The following is a 12,490-nucleotide window of genomic DNA, read 5'->3' as shown; positions in this document are numbered from 1 at the left end:
GGGGGGGGGCGGGGATGTGTGGAGAGACTAAGGGTTTTTCTGCAAATGTAGAGCAGAGTGGCAGGGGTCATTTCACAAAAAATATGACAGCTTGCGTCACATGCGCTAGATGCAGACAAGATGGTTAGAAATGACGGATGGCAGACACACCATCATCATCAACTGGGTCTTTCATAGGAGTAGAGAATTTTTTATGACTAATAGATACCCCACGTGTTGCTACGGAAATTTCTAGTCTTTTGTTGAGAATCTCTTTAGAGCATAACATAATTCATACACCGGCTACTATACACCGGCTTGAAAGATCACATCAAGCAGTTTTAACATAATTTCTTTTAATAGAGCAAGGTATAGTGGGTACTCCGGGATCACCAAGTTTCTTAGGTATTCCACCCTTGAAGGTATAGTTGGCAAGCATGGTGGAAATCTCAGTTTTAGGTATTTTCCTCTTATTAGTGATGATATCTTTCATATATTTAGCATAAGGGTTTGTTTTAAGCATATCAGTTAAGCGCATACATAAGAAAATAGGTCTAATCATTTCAGCAAAGTGCTCAAAATCCTAATCATCCTTTGACTTGGATGGTTTAGGAGGAAAGGGCATGGATTTCTGAACCCATGGTTCTCTTTCTTTACCATGCTTCCTAGCAACAAAATCTCTCTTATCATAATGTTGGTTTCTTGATTGTGGGTTATCAAGATCAACAGCAGGTTCAATTTCTATATCATTGTTATTACTAGGTTGAGCATCTATATGAACATCATTATTAGCATTATCATCAGGTTCATGTTCATCTCCGGATTGTGTTTCAGCATCAGAGATAGAAGTATTATTAGGATTCTCAGGTGTTTCAACATTAGGTTCACTAGAAGTTTGCAAAGTCCTATCATTCTTCTTTTTCTTCTTCTTAGAAGAACTAGGAACATCTAGATTATTATTCTGAGAATCTTGTTCAGTTCTTTTAGGGTGGCCTTCAGGATACAAAGATTCCTGAGTCATTCTACTAGTTCTAGTAGCCACTATAACAGCAAAGTCATTTTTATTATTTAATTCAGCAAGCAATTCATTCTGAGCCTTAAGTACTTGTTCAGCCTGAGTAGCAATCATGGAAGCATGTTTACTAGTGAGTTTAAGTTCACTTTTAACTCTAGCTACATAATCATTCAAGCCTACTATCGTATAAGCATTATTCTTCAATTGTCTACCAACATAATCATTGAAATTTGCTTGTCTATTCAGGAAATCATCAAATTCATCTAAGCAAGGGCTATGAAATTTAGTAGATGGGATTTCATCTTTATCATATCTATAGAGAGAATTTACCTTTACTACCTGTGTTGGGTTATCAAGACAATGGGTTCTTCAACAGGCGGTATATTAAGACCATGTATTTCTTCGATAGGAGGTAAATTCTTAACATCTTCAACTTTAATACCTTTTTCTTTCACTGATTTCTTTGCCTCTTGCATATCTTCAGGACTGAGAAATAAAACACCTCTCTTCTTCGGAGTGGGATTAGGAATAGGCTCAGGAGTTGGCTCAATTGGTTCAGGAATTGCCTCAGGAACTGGCTCAGGAAGAGTCCAAATATTTTCATTAGTTAACATATTATTCAATAGTAATTCAGCTTCGTCGACTGTTCTTTCCCTGAAAACACAACCAACACAACTAACCAAGTAGTCCTTGGAAGCATCAGTTAGTCCATTATAAAAGATATCAAGTATTTCATTTTTCTTAAGTGGATGATCAGGCAAAGCATTAAGTAACCGGAGAAGCCTCCCCCAAGCTTGTGGGAGACTCTCTTCTTTGGTTTGCACAAAATTATATATTTCCCGCAAGGCAGCTTGTTTCTTATGAGCAGGGAAATACTTAGCAGAGAAGTAATAAACCATATCCTGGGGACTACGCATACAATCAGGAGCAAGAGAATTATACCAAGTTTTAGCATCACCCTTTAATGAGAACGGAAATATCTTAAGGATATAAAAATAGCGAGACTTCTCATCATTAGTAAACAAGGGTAGCTATATCATTCAACTTGGTAAGATGTGCCATAACAGTTTCAGATTCAAGGCCATAAAAAGGATCATATTCAACTAAAGTAATAATCTCAGGATCAATAGAGAATTCATAATCCTTATCAGTAACACAGATAGGTGAAGTAGCAAAAGCAGGGTCAGGTTTCATTCTAGCATTAAGAGACTGCTGCTTCCATTTAGCTAATAATTTCTTAAGATCATTTTTATCATTGCAAGCAAAGATAGCTTCAACAACTTCTTTATTCATAACATAACCCTTAGGAACAACAGGCAATACATAATCATTGGGAGAACCTTCATCATCACTATCATCAATAATAGCATCTTTAATATTTTCATTCCCCCTAACTCTAGCAAGTTGTTCATCAAGAAATTCACCTAATGGCAAAGTAGTATCACGCAGAGAAGTAGTTTCATCATGCACAACAGAAGTGGCATCATCAATAACATGCGACATATCAGAATTCATAGCAGTAGCAGGTTTAGGTGTCGCAAGCCTACTAATAACGGAAGGAGAATCTAGTGCAAAGCTAGATGGCAGTTCCTTACCTCCCCTCGTAGTTGAGGGTAAAATCTTGGTTTTAGCGTCTTTCAAGTTCTTCATAGTGATCAACAGATATAAATCCCAAGTGACTCAGAGAATAGAGATATGCTCCCTGGAAACGGCGCCAGAAATTAGTCTTGATAACCCACAAGTGTAGGGGATCGCAACAGCTTTCGAGGATAAAGTATTCAACCCAAATTTATTGATTCGACACAAGGGGAGCCAAAGAATATTCTTGAGCATTAGCAGTTGAGTTGTCAATTCAACCACACCTGGATAACTTAGTATCGGCAGCAAGGTATTTAGTAGCAAAGTAGTATGATAGTAATGGTAACGGTGGTAAAAGCTAAAGATAGTAATAACAATATTTTTGGTGTTTTGTAGTGATTGTAAGAGTAGCAACAGAAAAGTAAATAAGCGAAGAACAATATGTGAAAAGCTCGTAGGCAATGGATCAGTGATGGATAATTATGCCGGATGCGATTCCTCATGTAATAGCTATAACATAGGGTGACATAGAACTAGCTCCAGTTCATCAATGTAATGTAGGCATGTATTTCGTAAATAGTCATACATGCTTATGGAAAAGAACTTGCATGACAACTTTTGTCCTACCCTCCCGTGGCAGCGGGGTCCTAGCGGAAACTAAGGGATATTAAGGCCTCCTTTTAATAGAGAAGCGGACCAAAGCATTAACACATAGTGAATACATGAACTCCTCAAACTACGGTCCTTACCGAGAAGTATCCTGATTATTGTCACTTCGGGGTTGTCGGATCATAACACATAATAGGTGACTATAGACTTGCAAGATAGGATCAAGAACACACATATATTCATGAAAACATAATATGTTCAGATCTGAAATCATGGCACTCGGGCCCTAGTGACAAGCATTAAGCATAGCAAAGTCATAGCAACGTCAATCTCAGAACATAGTGGATACTAGGGCCCAAACCCTAACAAAACTAACTTGATTACATGGTAAATCTCATCCAACCCATCACCGCCCAGCAAGCCTACGATGGAATTACTCACGCACGGCGGTGAGCATCATGAAACTGGTGATGGAGGATGGTTGATGATGACGACGGCTTCAGATCAGCCCTCCCGAGAGAGATTAGGGCTTGGCGGCGGCTCCGTGTCGTAAAACGCGATGAAACTTTCTCTCTGTTTTTTTCTCCCCGAGACGGAAGATATAGAGTTGGAGTTGAGGTCGGTGGAGGTCCAAGGGGCCCACGAGATAGGGGGCGCGCCCTACAGGGGGGGCTGTCTCGTGGACAAGCCCTGGCCCCCCTGGTGTATTTCTTTCGCCCAGAAATTCTTATTAATTCCAAAAAGTGCCTCCATGGATTTTCAGGACATTCCGAGAACTTTTCTTTTCTACACATAAAAGAACATCATGGCAATTCTGCTGAAAACAGCGTCAGTCCGGGTTAGTTTCATTCAAATCATGCTAGTTAGAGTCCAAAATAAGGGCAAAAGTGTTTGGAAAAGTAGATACGTTGGAGACGTATCAGAGCCCCGAACGGACTCCAGATCAGCCCTCCCGAGAGAGATTAGGGCTTGGTGGCGGCTCCGTGTCGTAAAACGTGATGAAACTTTCTCTCTGGGTTTTTTCTCCGCGAGACGGAATATATGGAGTCGGAGTTGAGGTCGGCGGAGCCTCAAGGAGCACACGAGATAGGGGGGCGCGCCCAGGGCGCGCCCCCACCCTCATGGACAGGGTGTGGGCCCCCTGGTCTTCATATTTTGCGAGGATTTTTTATATTTTCTGAAACTTGTCTCCGATGATTTCCAGGTCATTCCGAGAACTTTTGTTTTCTACACATGAAACAACATCATGGTAATTCTGCTGAAAACAGCGTCAGTCCGGTTAGTTGCATTCAAATCATCCAAGTTAGAGTCCAAAACAAGGGCAAAAGTGTTTGGAAAAGTAGATACGTTGGAGACGTATCATTATGCCTCTCTATTTATATCATATACTTGAATTGAATAAGTTGACACCTACTAAAATAGCTTTGCAAATGGCTGATAAATCAACTGCTATACCTGTCGGTATTTGTGAGGATGTGCCTGTTGTGGTTGCAAATGTCACTATCTTAACGGACTTTATTATTCTTGATATTCCCGAGGACGATAGTATGTCTATTATCCTTGGTAGACCCTTTTTTAATACTGCAGGGACTGTTATTGATTGCAACAAAGGCAACGTCACTTTTCATGTTAATGGTAATGAGCATACGGTACCCTTTCCGAGGAAACAATCTCAAGTTCATAGCATCAATTCTATTGGAAAAGTTCCAACTATCATTATTGGAGGTTTTGAATTTCCTCTTCCTACTGTCAAGAAAAAGTATGATATTCTTATTGTTGGGGATTTTCATATCCCCGTTGAGGTAACTTAGTGTTATTCGAAATTTCTCCGGTTCCGTGTTATTCGGAATGAGTTTGTTAACAAGACTTGATCAACCTTATTAGCGGATTCATTTTGATGATCATGAGATGGATGAAACTAGAAGGCACAACTTTCTGTACCCTCTTTTTACTTTCTGTTATTTAAAATCAATAAAGCAAGAATAGTATTATCCGTCTGTTTTCTGAATTTTTCGTGCAATAAAAAATATCCCAAAAATAAAAGTGCTCCAAATGCCCTGCAAATTTAGTATGATTTTTTATGGAATATTTGAGGATTTTAGGCACTGAAATCACTGCAGGAGGGGCAAGCACCAGGCCACGAGAGTGGAGGGCGCGCCCCCTCTCCCTGGGTGCGCCCCCCTGTCTTGTGGGCCCCTGGTGGCCCCCCTCCACTTATGCCAGCACCCACACACTTCATCTTCTACCCAAAAAATTTCACATCCAGCTCAAGCACGAGTTCTAGCTCATTTTGCTGCGATTTTCAATCTCCTTGCTCAAAGCTCCATTCACAAAACTGCTTTGGGAGATTGTTGCTTGGTATGTGACTCCTCCATTGGTCATATTAGTTTTTGTTCTAGTGCTTTATTCATTGCAAATTTTTGCTGCTTAGGTGACCATGTTCTTGAGCTTGCATGTTAAATTTATGAGGCCCCAAGCATTTCTAATGCATAATATAGGCTCTAGGCACTTGTAGGAGTAGTTGTTACCAATCTTGTTTAGTTTTATTCACTTTTATTTTGAAATTACTAAAATTTCAGAAATTTTCAAAAATGTTAAGGAAGTTTTTGAGGGGCTCTTCTAGCCAAAGCTCTCAGAAAAAACAAGCCAAAGAGAAGGAAAAAGCCAAGTATAATCTTCCTTGCTTAGCTGAAGTACGGTCGTGTGAATGGCCATGCGAGGATTTCTTGAAAGAAGCTGGGATTCATGAAGATTTTTATTCTTTGATCAAGACTGCAGGCCTCACCGGTTTCATCAACGACCGGATCGATCAGTATCTCTTACTCGCCAATACTTTCGTGCAAAACTTTTATTATTATCCTAAGAAGTCACCGCGTGTAGTATCATTTCATTTATATGATGAATTCAGAGAAATGTCTTTACATAATTTTTGCGCGGTGTGTAGGATACCTTATGAGGGAGAATCAGAGGAACCCCATCATAAAGATGTGGATGGCTTTGTTAATACTATAGCTGTAGAGGAGCCAAAGACGGGTTCCGAGGCAAAAGTCTCTAGCATACACTTTCCTGTTTTACGCTACTTTACCCTATTTGCTAGTAGATGCTTGATTGGTCGTGGAAATAGTGGAAACTTAAGTGTTCCTGAATATTATCATTCTTCAACATGCCTTGCTTGGAGCCAATACTTTTAGTATGGGTGCCGTCGTTGCTAAACGGCTAGCCCCGAAGCGTACAAAAGGCCCCATATTTGGAGGTACCTATGCTGCACATCTTGCTAGGCATTTTCAGATACCCATTAGGCATCTTGAGGAAGAGGAGACAACATTGCCTCCTCACATTTTAGATTACAAGAGCATGGTAGCACACAAGTTTATTGTCGACAACGAAGAGAGGATGCTCTTGTATAAACTTAGATTCAATAAGAAACACATTGAGATTATTATTTTGCATGCGCCTCTGTTGTTTGATTTGCTTGTAGAAAATTTTCTCATCACACCAGAAGCGGTGAACAATCATCAAGCCCAAGCTTTTACTCCAGAACCTGAATCTGAGCCGGAACCTAAACTGGACCCTTATCGTGCATCATCTGTCCAGTGGGATCCGGAGATGACCATCTAATGGTATCCTGATTACACCTCTCATTACACTGGGGAGAGTAGCGGCGGTCCTTGGTATTAGACCAATTTAGGCCAAAAGCCTAAGCTTGGGGAAGTACGTATTTCTCACCAACTTTACATTCATGTTCACACACTAGTTGTCGGTGCTCATACTCTTTCATTGTATTGTCCATGTTAGTTTAAAATTCCTTTTTCTAGTTTTCTTCTTGTGTGTTTGATAAACCTTGAGAAAAATCAAAAAAAATTAGTTAGTTTAATTTCCATGCTTGTAGTAGAAATTAAAATGAAAATCCAAAAAGATTTCTAGTTCTTCTTCTTTCTTGTTGGGAGCTTTCCCGTGTAAATAGTTTTATTTTCTTTCCTTTGGGGGTCGAGAAGACCATATTGAAAATGTTTAGTGGCTCTCATATGCATGATTATTTATTTAACTTAGAGCCCATATTACTTGTCTTCTCTTTTGAGTTGAATGCTTGTAGATTCCAGCTTAGTCCAATGCACGTGCACTCTTATTATTAGACACATCATTCGGTCGTGCAAGTGAAAGGCAATAATGACGACATATGATGGACTTATTGGGATGAGAGGAGCTAGTATGAACTCGAGCTCTCTTGTTTTTGTAAATATGATGAGTTCATCGTTCCCGAGTCAGCTTATTATGAAGTAAACATATTTGCAATAACATTTAGAGATTATAGTTGCTTGTGCCATGCTTGATTAGCTTTGAGTTATAATGGTTTACCTTGCGTGCCAACATGCTATTAGAATGATTATGATGTGTTATGATGGGATGGTATCCTCCTTTGAATGAATTGAGTGACTCGACTTGGCACATGTTCATGCATGTAGTTGAATCAAATCAACATAACCTTCACGATATTTTGTTGGGGAACGTTGCAGAAAACAAAAATTTTCCTACTCGTTTCACCAAGATCATCTAGGAGTTCATCTAGCAACGAGTGATTAGATGCATCTACATACCTTTGTAGATCGCGCACGGAAGCGTTCAAAAGAACGGTGATGATGTAGTCGTACTCGACGTGATTCAAATCACCGATGACCAGTGCCGAACGGACGGCACCTTCGCGTTCAACACACGTACGGGACGGGAGACGTCTCCTCCTTCTTGATCCAGCAAAGAGGGAGGAGAGGTTGATGAAGATCCAGCAGCACGACGGCGTGGTGGTGGATGCAGGGCGTCACAGCAGCAGGGCTTCGCCGAGACTATGAGGGAGAGACGTAACGGGGGGAGGTGGAGGCGCCAGGGGCTGGTGTATCAAGTCCCTCCTCTCCCCCACTATATATAGGGGTGCCAGGGGGGCTGGTGCGCAGCCTAGGAGATCTGATCTCCTAGGTGCGGCGGCCAGGGGAGGGTTTCCCTCCCCCCCAAGGCACCTCGGGGTGCCTTCCACCACTAGGACTCCTCCTTGGTGGAAACCCTAGGCGCATGGGCCTATAGGGGCTGGTGCCCTTGGCCCATCTAGGCCAAGGCGCACCCCCTACAGCCCATGTGGCCCCCTGGGACAGGTGGCCCCACCCGGTGGACCCCCGGGACCCTTCCGGTGGTCCCGGTACAATACCGATAACCCCGAAACTTGTCCCGATGCCCGAAACATCACTTCCTATATAGAATTCTTTACCTCCGGACCATTCCGGAACTCCTCGTGACGTCCGGGATCTCATCCGGGACTCCGAACAACATTCGGGTTTCTGCATATACATATCTTCATAACCCTAGCGTAACCGAACCTTAAGTGTGTAGACCCTACGGGTTCGGGAGACAAGCAGACATGACCGAGACGACTCTCCGGTCAATAACCAACAGCGGGATATGGATACCCATGTTGGCTCCCACATGCTCCACGATGATCTCATCGGATGAACCACGATGTCGAGGATTTAATCAATCCCGTACGATATTCCCTTTGTCTATCGATATGTTACTTGCCCGAGATTCGATCGTCGGTATCCCAATACCTCGTTCAATCTCGTTACCGGCAAGTCACTTTACTCGTACCGTAATGCATGATCCCGTGACCAGACACTTGGTCACTCTGAGCTCATTATGATGATGCATTACCGAGTGGGCCCAGTGATACCTCTCCGTCATATGGAGTGACAAATCCCAGTCTTGATCCATGTCACCCAACAGACACTTTCGGAGATACCCGTAGTCTACCTTTATAGTCACCCAGTTACGTTGTGACGTTTGGCATACCCAAAGCACTCCTACGGTATCCGGGAGTTACACGATCTCATGGTCTAAGGAAAAGATACTTTGACATTGGAAAACTATAGCAAACGAACTATATGATCTTGTGCTATGTTTAGGATTGGGTCTTGTCCATCACATCATTCTCCCAATGATGTGATCTCGTTATCAATGACATCCAGTGTCCATAGTCAGGAAACCATGACTATCTGTTGATCAACGAGCTTGTCAACTAGAGGCTCACTAGGGACATGTTGGTGTCTGTTATTCACACATGTATTACGATTTCCGGATAACACAATTATAGCATGAATAAAGACAATTATCATGAACAAGGAAATATAATAATAATGCTTTTATTATTGCCTCTAGGGCATATTTCCAACGGTCTCCCACTTGCACTAGAGTCAATAATCTAGTTACATTGTGATGAATCGAACACCCATGGAATTCTGGTGTTGATCATGTTTTGCTCTAGGGAGAGGTTTAGTCAACGGATCTGCTACATTCAGGTCCGTATGTACTTTACAAATCTCTATGTCTCCATCTTGAACATTTTCACGAATGGAGTTGAAGCGACGCTTGATGTGCCTTGTCTTCTTGTGAAACCTGGGCTCCTTGGCAAGTGCAATAGCTCCAGTGTTGTCACAGAAGAGCTTGATCGGCCCCGACGCATTGGGTATGACTCCTAGGTCGGTGATGAACTCCTTCACCCATATTGCTTCATGTGCTGCCTCCGAGGCTGCCATGTACTCCGCTTCACATGTAGATCCCGCCACGACGCTTTGCTTGCAACTGCACCAGCTCACTACCCCACCATTCAAAATATACACGTATCCGGTTTGTGACTTAGAGTCATCCAGATCTGTGTCGAAGCTAGCGTCGACGTAACCCTTTACGACGAGCTCTTCGTCACCTCCATAAACGAGAAACATTTCCTTAGTCCTTTTCAGGTACTTCAGGATATTCTTGACCGCTGTCCAGTGTTCCTTGTCGGGATTACTTTGGTACCTTCCTACCAAACTGACGGCAAGGTTAACATCAGGTCTGGTACAGAGCATGGCATACATAATAGAACCTATGGCTGAGGCATAGGGGATGACGCTCATCTCTTCTATATCTTCTGCCGTGGTCGGACATTGAGCTGAGCTCAATTTCATACCTTGTAACACAGGCAAGAACCCTTTCTTGGATTGATCCATATTGAACTTCTTCAATATCTTATCAAGGTATGTGCTTTGTGAAAGACCTATGAGGCGTCTTGATCTATCTCTATAGATTTTGATGCCTAATATATAAGCAGCTTCTCCAAGGTCCTTCATTGAAAAACTTTTATTCAAGTAGGCCTTGATGCTGTCCAAGAGTTCTATATCATTTCCCATCAAAAGTATGTCATCTACATATAATATGAGAAATGCTACAGAGCTCCCACTCACTTTCTTGTAAACGCAGGCTTCTCCATAAGTCTGTGTAAACCCAAACGCCTTGATCATCTCATCAAAGCGAATGTTCCAACTCCGAGATGCTTGCACCAGCCCATAAATCGAGCGTTGGAGCTTGCACACTTTGTCAGCATTCTTAGGATCGACAAAACCTTCCGGCTGCATCATATACAATTCTTCCTTAAGGAAACCATTAAGGAATGCCGTTTTGACGTCCATTTGCCATATTTCGTAATCATAGAATGCGGCAATTGCTAACATGATTCGGACGGACTTCAGCTTCGCTACCGGTGAGAAAGTCTCATCGTAGTCAACCCCTTGAACTTGTCGATAACCCTTAGCGACAAGCCGAGCTTTATAGATGGTCACATTACCATCCGCGTCTGTCTTCTTCTTAAAGATCCATTTATTTTCTATGGCTCGCCGTTCAACGGGCAAGTCAGTCAAAGTCCATACTTCGTTTTCATACATGGATCCTATCTCGGATTTCATGGCTTCTAGCCATTTGTCGGAATCCGGGCCCGCCATCGCTTCTTCATAGTTCGAAGGTTCACCGTTGTCTAACAACATGATTTCCAAGACAGGGTTGCCGTACCACTCTGGTGCGGAACGTGTCCTTGTGTCCACTAGTAGGACTCCTCCCCCTTGGAAACCCTAGGCGCATGGGCCTTGTGGGGCTGGTGCCCTTGGCCCAAGCAGGCCAAGGCGCACCCCCTACAGCCCATGTGGCCCCCGGGGATGGGTGGCCCCACCCGGTGGGCCCCCGGGACCCCTCCGGTGGTCCCGGTACAATACCGATAACCCCGAAACTTGTCCCGATGCCCGAAACAGGACTTCCCATATATAAATCTTTACCTCCGGACCATTCCGGAACTCCTCGTGACGTCCGGGATCTCATACGGGACTCCGAACAACATTCGGGTTACTGCATATACATATCCCTACAACCCTAGCGTAACCGAACCTTAAGTGTGTAGACCCTACGGGTTCGGGAGACAAGCAGACATGACCGAGACGACTCTCTGGTCAATAACCAACAGCGGGATCTGGATACCCATGTTGGCTCCCACATGCTCCACGATGATCTCATCGGATGAACCATGATGTCGAGGATTCTATCAACCCCGTACGCTATTCCCTTTGTCTATCGATATGTTACTTGCCCGAGATTCGATCGTCGGTATCCCAATACCTCGTTCAATCTCGTTACCGGCAAGTCACTTTACTCGTACCGTAATGCATGATCCCGTGACCAGACACTTGGTCACTCTGAGCTCATTATGATGATGCATTACCGAGTGGGCCCAGTGATACCTCTCCGTCATACGGAGTGACAAATCCCAGTCTTGATCCATGTCACCCAACAGACACTTTCGGAGATGCCCGTAGTCTACCTTTATAGTCACCCAGTTACGTTGTGACGTTTGGCATACCCAAAGCACTCCTACGGTATCCGGGAGTTACACGATCTCATGGTCTAAGGAAAAGATACTTTGACATTGCAAAACTCTAGCAAACGAACTATACGATCTTGTGCTATGTTTAGGATTGGGTCTTGTCCATCACATCATTCTCCCAATGATGTGATCTCGTTATCAATGACATCTAGTGTCCATAGTCAGGAAACCATGACTATCTGTTGATCAACGAGCTAGTCAACTAGAGGCTCACTAGGGACATGTTGGTGTCTGTTATTCACACATGTATTACGATTTCCGGATAACACAATTATAGCATGAATAAAGACAATTATCATGAACAAGGAAATATAATAATAATGCTTTTATTATTGCCTCTAGGGCATATTTCCAACAGTCTCCCACTTGCACTAGAGTCAATAATCTAGTTACATTGTGATGAATCGAACACCCATGGAATTCTGGTGTTGATCATGTTTTGCTCTAGGGAGAGGTTTAGTCAACGAATCTGCTACATTCAGGTCCGTATGTACTTTACAAATCTCTATGTCTCCATCTTGAACATTTTCACGAATGGAGTTGAAGCGACGCTTGATGTGCCTTGTCTTCTTGTGAAACCTGGG

This window comes from Triticum dicoccoides, chromosome 4B (assembly GCF_002162155.2).
Source record: "Triticum dicoccoides isolate Atlit2015 ecotype Zavitan chromosome 4B, WEW_v2.0, whole genome shotgun sequence".
In the NCBI taxonomy this organism is placed as follows: Eukaryota; Viridiplantae; Streptophyta; class Magnoliopsida; order Poales; family Poaceae; genus Triticum; species Triticum dicoccoides.
The sequence above is the reverse complement of the archived record's forward strand: the minus strand, read 5'-3'. Positions refer to the sequence as shown.